Raw genomic sequence first — 18,604 nt, forward strand, 5'->3', positions numbered from 1 at the left:
CCCTCTGCAGTAAGTGCATGAGGTCCTCCTCAGTTTCAGCGAGCAAGGTTGTGTCATCTGCATAACACAGATTGTGGATATATAACATCCACAAGATATATATTTCTTCTGAGCTTTTATAAATTTTCAAATGGTCAAGCTTTTTTCTTTCTCATGGCATTTGTGACAGCTCTTTACTCTTTTAGGAATACTCTTCTCACTTTTTCTACCTAGTTCATTCTTCATAATTTTAGTGTCAGCTTCAATGTACCATTTTAAAGACTCATTCTATTCCAGTTCACTGCTTTGATTTGTTTTTACTCCATTTGCACTATCACTATTTGAACATATTTTTTTTTTGTTACTTGTTTTCCATGACTTATCCTTCAGAATGTCCATTAAAGCAGTAGTTATATGCTTCATTTTCAGCACCTTATCCCTTGAGGATGGCATATGTACTTGGCTCATAGAAGTGCCTAATATATGTTTGAAGAGTAAGCTGCTATAGAATAAAGACATGTTGTTGTTGTTACGTCCTGTTGAGTCGGAACACACTCCTGGTGGACCCTCAAATGGGTTTTCAGAGACAGTAAATGGCATAGGAGGAGACTGTCTATCCTTTTCCTGGGGAGCAGCTGGTGGATTTGACTTGCATGTGTTTGGGTTGGTAGCATAACTCCTAATCACTGGACTACTAGAACTCCACGATCAACGAAATGAGGATTATTATAGCCCACCTATAAATCCAGCCTTGCACTTACTCACATACACAGGTTCACACACAAAATGCACACATTCATGTATACTTACATACACATACTCAAGTTTATTGACAATTGCTTATCAAGGCTGCTACTGTAGGCTCCCCAATCCACAGAGAATATTAGCACCATCGTGTGGCGGCTTCTTGAAAAATTTCCTCAGAGGAATTTGATAAAAAGCCTAAGTAAACTATCTCAGAGTCATGGAATATAGTTTGGTACTGGATCCCATGAAAACTAACTAGAATCATTAAAGTGGGAAAATCTTCCACATTATTTTGTGTAACCAGCACTACTGATATTTAGTGTGCTCTCTTTCTGATTCTTCCTAGGATAACATGAAGACAATTGGATTCTATCTGCTAGCTTCTTCCCTATCATCTCTTATGCAAATGTATTTGTAGATTTAATGTGGACAGAAAACATGCCTATGCTCTTAGGCACACAAGCACTGTCTAATATTAAGCTCAGGGTGTTTTCCTAAAGCACAAAAATAGCTACTGAATTTCAACTTATTTTAAAATTCTTAGTATGAGAGAGCAAGTTCAGCGCTATGATTTTTGAAAAATGTTCATTTAAAAGCAGCTGCCAATCACAGTGTCAAGTATGAAATAGACTTAGTATGTCTGAAATAATTTTGGTTGGCCTCTATAACTAATATAACCATAATTAACACTTTAAAAGGAGCACAGTGTAGCAATAAGAAGAAATAATGAGGCTATGCTCTGACACCTTTGTAAAATGTCACTTTTTCAATTACTTGTCCAGAATCTCACTTGTCTGCCAAGTCCAATCATTTCTCTCATTTATCTGTCACTTTAGCTGTAAGTTATTGCCAACATCTTACAAACTTGCTCAGACTTCTGGCTTCTCTATTTACTAAATAAACAGGTTATAAAGTCAAATTAGGTTGACCTGTCACAACATCCCAAACGAGGCTTGAATTAATCTCCTGTAAAATGGAAATGTGCCTATCTTCCTTTTGTTTCCATATAGTGGTAGAAATATTCATTTTGCTGGTCTAGGAGCTAGAACTCAATGACCCCTTACAATGTCCCTGTGGTGATGATATAGCATAAATGTGTCACTGACAGCCGTCTACTCTGCCTCTCATGACAGAGAGTTAGGTTGGAATCAATTATGTGACTGGAAGAGCCTGCATTTCAGGCTAGACTGAAATATTAGGCAGCCAGAACATGTTGCACTGAATGAACAGTTATGCTTTCAAAGCACGTGTCCTGTCAAATGTTTCTCCTACTCTCGGGTGGAGATATATAAACATCAGCAAATTCCACAAATTGCTTCATTAATTAGCTTGAATGTAAGGTCAATGTTCTCAAGAAATGACACAGCTCTTAAAATACTCTCTTTGGTAATATTTAAAAAGACTGCATCACCGCAAGATTGCCATGGATGTACAGCTAAATGTACTATTAAGTCTCAAATAATTCAGAAAATCATGATTGTATACAAATACTGAGCATTGTGTCTTCCTTTTCCCTTATTAATAAAATAAATTTAATTATTGGAGATCTTTCCAGATTTCTAAAGATAAAAATGACGTGTAGAGCTATCTAAATCAATTTTATCTCCACAGCCACAATAGAAGGCAGTTATGGCTAGCTGGGGTAATATAGTGGAAAATTCAGTGTAAGATTTGTATGTGCACTAGAGTTTCAATCATACTACACCATCTTGTTTGAAACAATATAGTTAGGGGTCAGTTAGTCCATTTTTTCCCTTTTATAAGCTCAATTTCTTTTTTCAGAAGGCACTCATTCACAAAACTACTTTTAACTGTACCAAGCTGAAAAGGGCTTGAGAAGATATTATGTTAGATATAAGAAAGTTAGATAGTTTTTGTACAGAATTTTTTATTTTAAAAAGTTCAGATAATGTAGTATTCCCATTTGGTTAATTTCTATGTGTACACATGTGAATGTGTATATATGTTTCCCTTCTTAGGATTAATATTCTATGTAATTAGTACTTCAGAAATTTGAAAATAATATGAAGATTCTAGGAGCATACCACAATATCCTCTCTTAAACTTCTTTAATAAGAATATTCTTTACAGATTCAAGAAAACAAACAGCTACCATTTGTATTAATCTAAGGGAACAAAAAGTTGCCTTTTACATAAAATATTAACTACTGAATTCTTGAAGTAAATGAACTATTTGAGAAATTGCTATCAACTTTATAACAATTTTGTAATTATTGGTAGTCATCAATTTAGGACACATTTCAGTTACAACACACTGAGCTTATGAACATCTTTCTATTTTTATATCATACATCATTAATATGTATGTATTAAAATATGTCTGTAAGTTTTTATGGAAGGTTTCTGACTTCCTGAGGAAAATACATATTGTGTTTATAAAATACTACTATTAAAGGAAAGGAGCTGGTGCCTACTGGTAAGAAGCTGTACTGGGATCCTGAAGGCACGTGGTTTGAATCCACCAGTTGCTCCATTGGAGAAGGATGGAAAATCTCCTCCTGTGGAAGTTAACTGCCTCTGAAAACTTGCTGAAGGGCCAGTTATGAGTCTGTTCAGACTCAACAGTACACAACAACAACAACAACAACTAATAAAGGGCTCAGTCCATACAGGGTTGCATTGCTAGTTCAAAGGCCCCATTTCTCTGCTGGTGTGATTCCACCAGAAGCCCTCCAGGAGGAAAAAGGGCAATCTCCTCTTGTGAAATTTGCAGCTAGATCATCAGCTATTGTTGGTTCCCACTCTACCACAAAGAACTTGTGTTTTGACAATAAAGATGTTTTACAAAACAATAGCACTCAGCTTTCACCAAAACCAACATACAATGGAGCTTCTGGGATAGAACTCAGTCTTAACTTAAGGACTACTAGAATTGCATTTGTCATTAGGAGAGAGGATCTCTGTATATTCTTTATTTCAAAAAACAATATTTAATCAAGATATCTCTAGCTTATTATTTTTATTTGATTAGGGTATTCTTCCGTTAAATACTTTTATCACACTGCAAATTATTCATAGGGAAATTATTCCATGTCCTTAAAAGCAATATGTTACAAATACTTTTTTCTGCATTTTCTTGCTAATGAAGGATTGTTACATCTCTGTTCTTAGGTTTTTTTGTTTGTTTGTTTTTTTGTTATTGGTGTTAATTGCTACTCAGCTTTTACTGATAATGGATATACAGAGATTAAACAATTATGCTATATAGTAATCCATTTTAGTTTTTCTTTCCACAGTCTTAACAGTAAAATAGATCCACCTTTAGGGCACAAAATGAATAGCATAGCAGAAAACACAGATGCTAATCAAGGTTCAAAATCCCACACCTCATGTAAATGAGAGAAATCCCTCCAAATAACAAATAATGGAATACTCACTTCTCAGTGGACATACTGTGGAGAAAGCAAGCTCTTTCTACAGGATTAATGAGGCCTCCCCTTTTCAAATCTGAACTATGCCCACATACAGGGATTGAAAACTTCTGCAATTAGTATTAGTGCGAAAGGGAAAACAGATGATCTTCGTACAGATAAGTGGAAGGTAAAATAATTAGAAATTTATATGAGGCCAGAAAAGAAACTATTACTTCACTAAGTCTTTAGAAAGAAGTATCAAAGTTAATAATGGTAAATTTCTACTATTTATAATTTTGAGCTTGATTAAAATATTTAATTTCATTGTTATAATACATTGTATGCCATTTGATTCCACAGGAGATGTCAGTCGTTCTCTGAACATTAAATGTTCCAACTAAAGAAGCCAACCAGATATTCCTATGATTTTAGTAACTGTTGTTGTTGAGTCAGAATCAACCCATAGCTGACCCCTCAGCATGTTTTCAGAGGCAGTTAATTACACAGAAGGGGAACACCCATCCTTCTCCTGAAGAGCAGCTGGTAGATTTGAATCACAAGCCTTTGGGATAGCAACACAGCATCTTATCAGTAGGCTACCAGATATAATTTAGCAGTGTTATTGTTTTGTGCCAACCCATAGCTGACTCTCCAGAGTGCTCTTAGGTGTAGAGAATTGCAAGGGAGATTTCCTATCCTTCTGCCATGGAGCTGCTGGTGGATTCAATCTACATGCCTTTGAGATTGCAGTGCACCTTCTTACCGGTAGGACACCAGAGCTCCCAAATGATGTTGCTGTTGTTATGTGCGGTCGAGTCGCCTGCAACTCGTAGTGACTCTATGTACAAGAGCCCTAAACCCTGCTTGACCCTGTGCCAACCTCGCTGTCTCTGACACATCTACTCCCATGACCCCAATCACTGAATCAATCCATCTCATTGAGGGTTCTCCTCTCTTGAGCTGACCCTTTACCCTCCCAAACATGACATCCCTCTCCAAGGACTGGTCCCTGCCTGGAACATGACCAAATATGTCAGACAAACTTCAGAATCCTTGGCTCCAAGGAGCATCCCAGTTTTACCCTCTCCAGGACAAACCTGTTTGTTCTCCTAGTAGTTCATGGTATATTAAATACTATTTTCCAGAACAACAGCTCAAAGGCATCAATTCTCTTCCTGCCATTCCTAGTCGCTGTCCAGCTCCCTGATGCATAGCATACAATTGCGAAGACTATGGCCCAGATCAGGCACACCTTTAGTCTCCAGCCTGACATCATTGCTCTTCAATACTCTGGAGAAGTCCCTGATAGCTGATTTTCCCAATGCAATTCGTCTCATTATCTCAGCTGCTGGTACCAAGAGTGTTGACTGTAGAGCAAAGCAAAGTAAAATTGTTAACAACCATGATTTCTTCGCCATCCATAATGATGCTACCAATTGGCCTACTGGTGAGAATCTTTGATTCCTTGATGTTGAGCTTCAATCCATATTGAAGGCTACAGTCCTTGACTTTCTGCATCAAGTGCTTCAGGCCCTCCTCAGTTTCAGCAAGCAGTGTTGTGTCATCTGCATAACAGAGGTTGTTGATGAATCTTCTTCCAATCCTGATGCCACATTCCTCTTCATACATCCCAGTGCCCTGGAAGATTTGTTCTGCATGTAGATTGAAAAGGTATGGAGACAGAATACATGCCTGGTGGACATCCTTCGTGAACTATGCAGTGTCTCCTTGCTCTGTTCTGATGACTGCCTCTTGGTCAAGTATAGATTTTGCATAAGTACATCAACAGTTCTGGGATTTCCATTGTTCTTAGAGTCAGTCATAGTTTGTTGTGGTCCACATAGTTTGTTGTGGCCTTTGTATAGTCAATGAAACACAGATACACATTCCACTGGTACTCTCTGTTTTCTGCCAAGATCCATCTAACCTCAGTTATAATATCCCTAGTAGTACAGCCTCTTCTAAATCCAGCCTGAGCATCTGGTAATTGTCTGTTGATTTGTTGCTCCAATTGTTTTTGGATAATTTTAAGCAGAATCTGCTTGCATGTGATATTAATGATATTGTTCAATAATTTCTGCACTATTTCAGGTCATCTTTCTTTGGAATGGGAACAGATATCAATCTCTTCCAGTCAGTTGGCCACGTGGCTGTTCTCCAGATTTCTTAGCACAACTTAGTGAGCACATCCAGGGCAGCATCTGTTTTTTGAAATATGTCAATTGGTATGCCTTAAAGTCCTGGTGCCTTGTTTTTTGCCAATTCTTTCAGAGCAACTTGAACTTCATCACCACCACAGGTTCTCGCTCACACGTTGTTCCATGAAATTCTCCTGTGTCAGCCAATTCCTTCAGGTACAGTGACTCTGTATACTCCTTCCATCTTCTTTCAATGCCTCTTGGGTTATTTAACTCTGCCCAAAGTATCCTTAAGTATTGCCACTCACGGCTTAAATTTGTTTTTCTATTCCTTCAGAGTAAGAAATGCTGAGCAAGTTCGGCTAATAGTGCCCTCTAATTTGTTATTCACAGAAATGGACTGAGAATCATTGACTAAAGTACTTCCCCTGGTACTTAACAGGAGATGTTGTGGGTTCAAATGTAGGTGCCATCAATACAGTTTTCATGCTGTTAGTACTATATAAAGTTGGCCATCACATTTTTCAAAACTTCTCAGGATAAAAAATGTAGTGATTGATACATTATTTAGTGAAATTCGCTGTCATCCTTCAAAATTTAGCTGAAGTGTTCTCTTTCTTGTTCCCTAGTGGCAAAGTCCATTGCATGTTGGTGCTGCTAACTAAAGGGCTGTGAGATTCAGGTGACCCAAGTCCACAAAAAGATAGGAGGGAGAGAAATGGGGAGTTTCCCCAGTTGAAACTGAGGGCCTTGGAAAATGAAAGAAGGTTCAGTTGTTGTGTTTTGAAGTGGCTGTTTTAGGCTTTTTTGGTTTGTTTTGGCTTTTGCCCCTATGCGCCCCCGCCCCCTTTCTTGGAAGCTGCAATGCAGGGAATTAATGTATATGGCTTCCCAGTCATGGTCTTTGTAACTCCAGCTACAAGACTGGGAAAGTGCTTGGTGTTTGTGTCTCATCAAGGATCAAGGGGACCAAATAACTGCAGACATTTAACTGTAAATAAGGTGCGTGGCACTCTTAGGAAATGGGACCATGCAAGTATTTTGTAGACCATCAATGTGGAAACTGGTCAGATTTACCACATGCCAGATTTAAAGGGAATCAACTCAGAGCCAGAAACAGGAACCTAGTGTCATGAAGAAAAAGTGCCAGGAATTGGTCATATCTTTTAGTAGTGACATTCCTTGCAGAAACTCTTCAGCAAGGGAGATGGAAAGCTGTCACAGTGGACATAGAAAGCTGTAATGTCAGATTGACAGGAGTAGCAGAGGATGTAAAAGTGGCAGAGGCAGCAGAGGCTGCAGAAGCAGGAGGCTGGATGAGACTGAGCTACAGGCTTTTGGTCCTGGGCACGAGAAAGCTCAGAGCCTTTGGGCAGAGCACTTAAATAAGCAGAGGCAAAGAGCTTTGAAATATTTCTGGAGCAGGAGGTTGGCCAAAGATGTAAGGCTGAGCACCACAGAGAGCTCTGCCTTTGGGCATGAAGGAGAGGTTGTACTGATTGAAAAATAAGCTCTCAGTGTATCTGATCCTAAATTTTAACATGCCAGTTCCCTAATAAACTACATAAGTATATTCTGAGAGGTCTATGTAGTCATTGCAGCGAGTTTTTGAACTCAGTAGAGAGGGAGCAACAGTTTTTTTTAGAATTTGTAAAGTAAGTTCGGCGCAGGGTGAAGGGGACCTTAGAGGGCTGAGGAGCGTGTCTGAGATCATAGGAATTTCTTTTTGGCTGATGCTGTTGATAGATATCTTCCTTTCTCGCTTGTAAAGTTAGTGGAAGTCAAATGTTGTTACTCCCATGGCCACATCAATATTATGAAGTTTCCCCCATTATTCTTTGACAGAATAATATTATATATTCCTGGATAATCTTTTTTTAATCCCTTCTAATATCTTTGCTTAAGCAATGACATCACTTTCAAGACTAAGATGTATCTGACTCATGGCATGGCATTTTTCAATTATCTCAAATGCATGTGAAAGCTTCAAAATGAGTAAGGAAGAACAAAGAAGATCTGATGCACTGGAATTACTGTATTGGTGAATCATATGAAACAAACCATAGACTTCCAGAAGAACAAACAAAACTGTCTTGAAGGAAGTACAGACAAAAATGTGCCTTAGAATTGAAGAGGGTGAGATTGTATATAATTTTCTTTACTATTACCCATGCTATTAGGAGAGATGGTCAGCAAAAAAGAGGAATGCCCTCAATAGCTCCAACAATTAGAATATGACAGAAAAAGAATTATGGCCCTTGAATGTGGTGATGGAGAAGAATACGAGTATCTCATGGGCTGTCAAAAGAATAAACAGGCATGTCTTTGTAAAAGGTACACCTCAAGTGGTCATTCGAGGAAAGGATGGTAAAATGCCATCTCTCATACTCTTGACATGTTGCTAGCAGAGGCTATATCTATCATGCTTGAAAAGGTGGAGTGTCAGTGGAAAGAAGAAAGACCCCAGTGAGATGGATTGACCAGTGACTGCAGCAATGGTGAGGTAGTGTGATTGCAGAGATGGTGTGGATGGGCCAGAATAGGACAGGATTAAGATCTGTGGTCCATAGAGTCACTATGAGTTGTAGTCAACTCAACAACACTAACAACAACAGTGACAGCAACAGAAGTCAGCTAGGAATCTCTGATGGCCTAGTGGATAAGGAGCTGCACTGTCAACTCAAAGACAGGAAGTTCAAATCCATCAACTCTCTCTGCGGGAGAAAAAACCAATTGCAATCTCCTCTCATGTGATTTCCTGCTCTGAAAGCCTACCGGAGAGTCAGGAATGAGTTGGTTATCGCTTCACAGCTCTTAACAACAACAATAAAGGCTAGATACTTGGTTAACTGACTAGAAGAGAATCATACTATTGCCCATTGCAAAAAACGGTGATCCAAGAGGATACAGAAATTATGGAACAATATCATAAATAATGCATGTAAGTAATATCTTGCTGAAGGTTATTTTAAAGGGCAAGAGTAATATATAGAGAGAGAACTGCAAGAAGCTCAAGACATATTAGAAGGGATTGTGATATAAGTTATTTCATTGTTGATGACATATGGATCTTGACTAACAGTAGAGAATACCAGAAAGATGCTTACTTATGCTTTCGTGATTATGAAAGGTATTCAACCATGTGGATCATAATAAATTATGGACAGCATTGTGAAGACTCAAGAAAACAAAACAAAACAAAACTACACAACTCTGGAAGAAGTGAAGCCAGTATGTTTTTAGAAAGTAAAGATTTTGAGACTGTTTTTCACATATGTTGGGTATGTTATCAGGAAAGGCTAGTCCCTAAAGAAGGATAGCATGATTGAAAAAGTAGAGGGACAGTAAAAAAGAGAAAGACCTTCAAGGCTTTGGATTGACTTGGTGACTAAAAAAATGAACTGAAGCACAGAAAAGATTATGAGGTTAGCTAGGGATGAACTAGCGTTTCCTTCTGCTGTGCTTAGCTGGCGTTCACTGGTGGACACCTAACCACTATACCAATAGAGCTCTAATTTAATTGAAAGAAAATTTCTTGACACAACACAAATAACAGAAATTTTGAGCTCAAGTTAATTCAGAAGTATTTTCCTTTCTTTGGTCAAGTATTCAATAATAAATACTCATTCAAAATTATTTTTAAAGTCAGGGTGTGTGTGTGTGTGAGAGAGAGAGAGAGAGAGAGAGAGAGAGAGAATGCCCTGAGCAGAGAAAATTTAATCACAGTAAATTTTTGATGAGCAATTTCAGTTCATTAACTTGATTTACTTTTTTCCTTTTTTTTTTTCCTTTCAGCTTGCAGAAATTAAAGATAAAAATCAACCAACCAACCAACCAACCAACGAACCCTCAAACCTGCTGCCAGTGGAACCAGGATCAGAGTCGTAGCAAGCTTCTGTTGGGTTTCCAAGGCTGTAAATCTGCATGTATTTTCATAAAAAGCAGTTGGTGGAGTCAAACCGATGGCCTCACAATTAGCAGCCTGAAACACTGATGTACTAAGTATGCCTCAGTATCCTATACAGATAAGATTTAATCATTAGCTGAAAAACTCAACTCATTGTTGTGGAGCTGGACAGAGTTTTTGCAGACACCTCCTTCCTCCCCAAATTGTGTTTCCAAGGCTGTACATCACCCAAGCTCAGAAGGTCCATCTTTCTCATGTGGAGCTGCTGGTGAATTCAAAATACCAAAGAGGCCTGATTCTTGGTGTGGTACAAAGCCCTGTGGACTAAGCCACCAGCTGGGTTTTTTTGTTGTTGTTCATTCTTTCAATATACTTTTGCCATTTTCTTTTCCCATAGTTTTCAGGAATGAAATCTAGGTATTTTAAAAACACTTGGGATCAGCCCTTAGCATAGCAGCTATTGCTAAAGAGTGCACATTCAACTAGGTTAACTAGTCCCTTGAGACTTGTCTGGGAAACAGAATTTCAAGATTGGGACTTTGGTCTGATGAAGTTCTGACTTTGTTCTGAATCCATTCATTATAAACTAGAAAACTTCAACGAAACTACAGCTTCTGAACTGTGATTGATGAAGAAATGGCAAACAGATAATGATATTTTACTCAAACTAGTATTATAATTAGAAACCTCTGGGGACCTAGTGCTAAGAAGCTATGCTGCAATCCCAAAGGCTTATCGTTTGAATCCACCAGCTGCTCTGCTGGTGAAGGATGGCAGTCTCTTACTGTGTGACTCGCTCCTTCTGAAAAACCCTCTGGAGGGTCAGCTATGGGTTGGTTCCAACTCAACAGCACAGAACAAGGATGACAATTAGGTGGAGTCTTTCACACATGTTTAGAATAATTAAGTTTAGACACATTACATGACTTGCCTTAAGTAATTAAGCCATTAGTGTAGAAATAACACAGAAAATGAACATATCGTCCATGTTTCATGGCATTCAATTATCCCAGGCTTCCCCAGTATTGGAAATAGTCTGACATTTATTGAACAGCTATAACTCTCTTTTTTTAAAAGAAAAATTAATTTAATAGTTCTGATTTAGCTAAGGAATATATAAAATATTATTGGGACTCAAAGAATTGATATTTCAATCTTTAAATTAAATTAAAATGTCAATATCCTGAAATAACTTTAATTAAAGTGTGAAGAATTTAAAGCCTACCATCTGTTCTGCAACATATTGCCGATATGCGGAATGAAGAGGTTTACTGAGATCCATGAAAGTAGTAAAGAACTAATATAGACATATACCTAAAATTATTAATGGACTATTCTTATAATAAAGTTTAATTTTATATTCAGATCAGCAAATAGGTCATTAAAAAAGAAACACTGCAAAAGGCTAGATAAATATAAGCAGTTCATTTACTTAGCTTATGTATCTTAAAAAGGAATTTAAAACACTGCTGCAAAAATGTATATATTAAGAGTCTGCTTTTGACTTTAACTGGCAGCCAGGAGTTAGAAAGAGAGTTAAAGAAGTAATACATATTAACTTTAGTCTATGGATTACATTGTAAGTGTCTAATCTTACAAATTATTAGAGAAAATGATCCAGAAACAATACTTACTAAAGGAAAAGAATGAATATTTAAATAAAATGAAAATTTGTACAAAGGGAAAAGAAAGTATGACATTTTGAACAATCTATTGCTATTGTTAAGTGTCACTGAGTTGAATACAAATCATTGAGACTTTATGAATAACAGACCTGAATCTTTCTCTATCCAGTGTCATCTTCACTACCTCTGATAGCCTCAAGCCCACTGTTGTCACTGTGTCAATCCAAATTGCTGAGGTTCTATCTTCTTCTGACCTCCATCTCCACAGCCTGATGTCTTTTTCTAAGGACTAGTCTCCACCATCCTTGCCTTTAAGTTCTCCCTTGTAGCACTTCCTCCAAACCACTAATTTGTTCTTTTGGCAGCCCATGGGATACTGACTACACCAACACAATTCAAAGGCATCCCCTCTTTTTTCGGAAATCTTTATGCATTGTCCAACTTTCAGATGCATAGGAACCAACTGGAAATATCATGGCTTGGACCAGGTATAGTTTCAGTTTTTAAATAGCCATCCTTGCTCGCTAGCACTTATTAGTATCTTGACAGCTAACTTTCCCAGTGCTACAAGTCTTGTGATTTATTGACTGTTACTACCCATGTGTTTATTGTAGTTCCAAGTTAAATGAGATTGACAACTTCAATGTTTTCTTCATCTATCATGATTTTGCCTCTTCTTTCAAAGGCAATCCAGGTTGTGCCATCTGCATAAGACAGATTGTTAATGAGTCTTCCTCTAATCTTAAGGATATGTTTTTTCCCCCATAAAATCCAGTTTTTTAAATTCTTTGCTCAATGTACAGACTGATTAAATATAGAAAAATAATACAACACTTACAGAGTGAATCCACCAGCTGCTCTATGGGAGAAAAATGGACAATCTCTCACGCAATTTACTGCCTCTTAAAACCCATGGAGAGTCAGCTATAGGTCAGTTCTGATTTCACAGTACATAAGAAGAAGAATGATGTCCTCGTGAAATAATTTCCCCTTGAGTTTACAAATGTATGTAAAGCATCAAGCACATTATGTATAAGACAGTTTCTCATCACTAAACATATTAAAATGAAAGTAATAAGCAGTGTGGTAGTAGCAGTAGTATAATTTTATAGTAAAGGAAGCAGCAATAAGCATAGGAGCATTTTAAAACTACATATTCAAAACAGGGAGATGATCCTACATATTTTAAATTTGTGCATAACATTTAGTGAGTTTTTACTATATGGGACACACTGGGAAAGATTTGGTTTGTGATTATCAACACACAAACCTTAAATAGAGGAATCATTGTTTCCTTCTATTATACACACACCAAAAAAACCCCAACTAAGTAAAAATCGTCAAGTATCTATTCTAAGATTTTAAATACTTTAAAAACAAAGCGCTTTTAATTAGTGGAGGGAGAATTTAAAATATGCAATCTGTTCAAAATTCTATGCCTTTTTTAACATTTTTTACACTATCCTCTAACTTTAGGTAAAATCAGGTCATATATGTCCTAATATAAACAGAGGATTAATAGAATAATCTTTAAATGGTGAAGAAACTAAAGATAGTAGAGTTTGAAATGTGTGGAACTTTCCAGAGTTAAAAAAAAATTCATTATTTAAATGCAGTATCTCAATAAATTGTCAATTAAATATCATGATCCAAAGCATGGGTATTTTATAATACATTTTTATAATGGTCAATTATTAATAATAAATACAGCCTTCAAAAATATATTTAAGGTATGTGACTATAGGGTAAGCAATGTTCTTATCAGATCTTCAGTTTTACATTAAGTTGAATGCCTTTTAATTTAAATACATTTTCATATTTGTCCTTTTTTTTCATATTTGTCCTTTTAAGTATTCTTTCATGATTGCCAGTTATAATAACAATTTCCATTATTTTATAATGAAATAAAAGAAGATACTGCATTGGGCACATCTGCAGCCAAAAGTCTCTTTGAAATACTGAAGATCAAGAATGGCTTGATACAGTATTTTTTCTTATGGGGCTGAGTTAATTAATTTAGCATAATGCTTTCCAGTCCCTCCCAAGTTAGGAACAGATTTTCAAAATCATTGCTCCTTATTTCAAATAAACATTAAGATCAGAGGAAGGCTCATCATTAACCTGCTTTGTGCAGATAAAACATCCTTGTTTGCTGAAAGTGAGGAGGGCTTGAAGCATTTGTTGCAGAAAATCAAGGAATGAAGCCTTCAATATGGATTACATCTTAATGTCAAGAAGACAAAATTTCTTATCACTGGATTGATAGGCAACATCATGACAGAGAGAGTTAAGATTGAAACTGTCAACAACTTCATCTTACTTGGATCCATAATCAACACCCTTGGTATCAGCAGTCAGGAAATCAGGAGACACAGTGTAGTTAGGGATCTTGCCAAAGTATTGAAGAACAACAATGTCAGTTTTAGAACTAAGGTGCATCTGATTCAGGCCATGTTCTTTCTGATCACTTGCTATGCATCTGTGAGGGGACCATGAAAAAGGAAGACAGAAAAATGATTGATGCCCTTGGCTCTGGTATTGGAAAAGAGTACTGAATATTCCATGGACTTCCACAAGAACAAATAAATATGTCTTGAACAAAGTATAACCCGATAGCTTCTTGGAAGCAAAGATGATGAAGTTTTATCCCACACACTTCAGATATGCTAGGAGAGGCTATACCATGGAGAGGGACATCATGTTTGGAAAAGTAGAGGTTCAGCAAAAGAGAGGAAGATCCTGAACCAGATGGATTGAAACAGTGACTGCCACAATAAGTTCTAATGTGTCACCCTCTCCAAGACAGACTTATTTGTTTTCTTGGTGGTCCTTAGTATGTTCAAGACTCTATTCCAGCACCACAACTCAAAGGCATCAATTCTATCATCCTTATTCATTATATCCTAGTCATTATTCAGCTCTCTGTTGCATAGTAATTGATCAGGGATTGTGTCAGGCACATCTTAGTCTCTAGACTGGCATTGTTGTTTCTTAGTACTCTGGAGAGGTCCGTGACAGCAGATTTACTGAATTCAATTTGCCGTTTGATTTCCTGACTGCTTGTGTCAGAAGTGTTGATTGTGGAGCCAAACAAGCTGTAATTGTTAACTTCAATCTCTTCTCCATCCATCACAGTACTGTCAACTGGCCTAGTGGTGAGAATCTTTGTCTTCTTGATGTTGAGCTTCAATCCATATTGAAGACTACATTCCTTGACCTTCTGAAGCAAGTGCTTCAGGTTCTCCTCAGTTTCAGCAAGCAAGGTTGTGCCATCTGCATAATGTAGGTTGTTAATGAGTCTTCCTCTTCCAAATATTAACGTCATTTTTCATGGGGAAACACCTACAAATCTCATGGTGATATTTTAAAAAATATATCTTGCCCTAAAAGCTTTTTCAAATTTTTCAAACTCTGAATCCTGAAATGACTTCAGTGATTTACTCAACAGATTATGGATGTGTAACATAAAAGGGGGAAAGTTGTTGTTTTGTTAGGTGTTGCTGAGTTGAATACAGCTCACTGTAACCCAACAGATGTGAATCTTGTCTTGTCCTGTGCCATCTTCACCATCTGTGATACATAATTTGATTGCTGCAATCATTATGTCAATCCATCTCATTGAAAGTTGTCTTCTTTACCCACCTCCACTTTTCCAAGCATGATGGAAAAGGAAGTTCTGCAAGGAAGAGCTTTTCTAGCAACATGTCCAAAGTACAAGAGATGAAGCTGCCATTCTTGCCTCCAAGAAGCACTCCAGCAGCACCTTTCCCAAGACATACCTGTTCCTTCTTTTGGTAGTCCAAGGGATATTCAGTTCTCTTCCCCAAAACCACAGTCCAAAGGCATAAATTCTTCTTCTGTCTTCCTTATTAATTGTCCAGCTGTCAGATGCATAGCAAGTAATAGAAAAGATCCTGGCCTGAATCAGGCACACCTTAGTTTTCAAATTGACATCATTGCTTTTCAGTATTTCAGAGAGGTCTCTGGTAGCAGATTTTCCCAATGCTATATGTTTCCTTAATTCCAAGGGTGTTAAATCTAAGACTAAATCACTGCCAATATTAAATCTTTCTCCATCTATCATAATGTTGCCTATTAGACACAAACTATATATTTTTATAAAATTTATTTATGCATGTATATATTTCCATAATGGCTTGCCTCCAGAAACTCTATGAACAGTGTTCAGGTCTTTCATTCATAGGGTCACTATGAGTCATTTACAACTCGATGGCACCTAACAACAACAAGAACATGTATGTATGTATGTATGTATGTATGTATTTATATTTTTCCCCCTCTTGAGCACTATTGAGTCATAGCTGACTCTCCAGGAAGTTTCCAGAAGCAGCAAATCTCAAGGTAGAAGACTGCCCATATTTCTCCCACACTTGTATTTAAATAATCTGATTTTGAGTTAGCAGTGCAACTCCTTACTGCTAAGCCACCAAAGGGTGTGTCTGTCTCTGTCTGTCTCTGTCTCTGTCTGTCTGTCTCTCTCTCTCTCTTTCTCTCTCGGTGTGTGTGTGTGTGTGTATTGATATACGGAACTCTAGTGGTTCAGTGGTAAGGAATTGAGCTGCCAATTGTAGGTATGTATTTCACATCCACCAGTTGCTCCACAAGAGAATGATGGGCAATCTATTCCCATAATATTAACTGCCTCCGAAAATCAACTGAGGGGTCAGCTATGAGTCAGTTCTGCCTCAATGATACTCAACAACAACCTGTTTATAAACACATTTTATGTTCATAATTATTCACACACACACAGAGCACACTGGTGGCTCTGTGATAAGGAGTTGCACTGCTGCCCAATTGGACAACCTCTTCCCATTCAATTTACTACCTATGGAGAGCTGCTAGAGTGGTCAGATATGAATCAGTTCCAACTCAAGAGTACATAACACTACATGTATATGTGTATACACACATTTATATACATACACACCTGGCATAATTTATAGGGAGTTGCTCTTCTAATCCAGAGGCCTTGACTCTCTCTGGCAGTTAAACTTCATCAGCAGCTCACGGAGAAAAGCTAGGTCATGTCCTGTATGGTTTACTGCCTTGGAAGCCCAATGCAGAATCAGTGGTGAGTTGCTACCCACTCAACGGCATTGAACTGGAGATTCTGAGAATCTTGGTTCCTCACTGCTTAAGTATTTACACGCTTAACTAATGGTTAATGGTCAGGACCCATCTGTTGCTGTACTAGAGAAAGATCTGACAATCTGTTACCATAAAATGACATCATAAAAAAACCCCTTGCTGTAGGGTAGTTCTACTCTACTAGGTAGGTCATTGTGAACTAGAAACAACCTGATGGCACACAGCATAAACAAAATCTGATCATTATATACAGCATAAATCAGAGACACAACAATTAGCATCAAATGATTTGCTTTAAGGCTTTTGTGAAGGACCTATTTGTGGAGTGATGAGGGGGCTCCAATTTTATAAGGGGAAAAGATTAGAAAATGGAATCTCTTAACTCATTCCAGAAAGTAAAAAATAATTATATATACTCTATCCACATTTAAAATATAACTCATAGGGAAGGATTTATGAGGAATGTTTGAAGACTAAGAAACAAGCAAGGTGCAGACAGAAGACCATAAATACAGGCTACTTTTCAATATGCTAGCACTTTATATTCACTTTATATACCACTATGTTTCAAAAGCCAAATATGTTACTCAAATACCTTGATCAATAGAGAGAACAGAACAAGTTTTCAAAAGCAGGTCAGATATACTTGTCTAGGCTGATATAAATAATTCCTTCAAATTGTCGAAGGAACAAAAATATACTCTTACCTTCAAGTTGAAGATGGAAACTATTATAAATTTAAAGACCTTCAGGGTTTCTATAAATCCAATGTCTTTCTTACTTTCTATAAGAATCCTTTCACCATATCCTTTAAAACTAATCAAGAATGGATTTTGAAAATTATTTGCCCTGAGTCATGATACAGTCAGAACTGTAGAAACAAAAGTTTCCTACTCTTTTGTATTGTAAGAAATTTAATTAGATATTAGAATAAATATCTATAAAACTATTAGTCACATGCACTCATCTAGAGCTACATATTTAAGTAAGCAGTAATACTTTCAAGCTTTCACTGTTTTCCTCTTAATATGATGGAGAGGAAGTAAATTTATTAGGCTTAGAAACACACCATTTCAGGTTTTAGTAAACCTCATACTAAAAGTTTTACTAAACCTCATACTAAAATTCTTACTAAAGGCTTACTGAACCTTGTATATGTGCTTTAAATTCAAACCAGTTTATTAGCTCATTTTCTTTATACAAAGTATATTGCAACATCAAACATTTCATTTCCTTTTAATGAGATATATATGTCATATAGTTAATGACTGATGACTTTGTCCTGAAGAGCAAGTTTGATCTAGAGGTTTCAAGAACTAACTAGAAATCAAAACTCTGAGATCTTTGAATGGCTCACTCGACACTCAACCTTTGGATAAGGAATCCCTTAACCTAAACATCATAAGTATGTTTATTTTTCCCTCTTTTTGTTTTGGGAAGGAGAGTTTAAGGGGTTTGTATGCAACTTGATTAATGGTTTTACCTCTAAAATAAAAAACATTGTATGTACACATAATTTCATTAATTAATCTAAAATTAATTTATCACTATATATTATAATATATGATGAAGGAGGAAGTTCAGGATGCTTTGAAGAACATGGCAAAAAATAAGGCTCCAGAAATAGATGGTATACCAATTGACATATTTCAGTTAACAGATGCTGCCCTGGACGTGCTCACCAAGTTGTGCCAAGAAATCTGGAGAACGACCACTTGGCCA

The 18,604-nt window shown here is 37.0% G+C and overlaps 1 protein-coding gene across 1 annotated transcript in view; it reads right to left on the minus strand.

The window, feature by feature from the left end:
• The window catches only part of MDGA2 (MAM domain containing glycosylphosphatidylinositol anchor 2), a gene marked incomplete at its 5' end in the record, with an annotated part of 686,261 nt that overhangs the window by 531,728 nt on the left and 135,929 nt on the right, over nucleotides 1-18,604 (minus strand). The gene's annotated exons all lie outside the window — the stretch shown is intronic.

Source organism: Elephantulus edwardii, unplaced genomic scaffold, assembly GCF_000299155.1.
Source record: "Elephantulus edwardii isolate Elephantulus edwardi_28Jun2011 unplaced genomic scaffold, EleEdw1.0 scaffold00179, whole genome shotgun sequence".
NCBI lineage: Eukaryota > Metazoa > Chordata > Mammalia > Macroscelidea > Macroscelididae > Elephantulus > Elephantulus edwardii.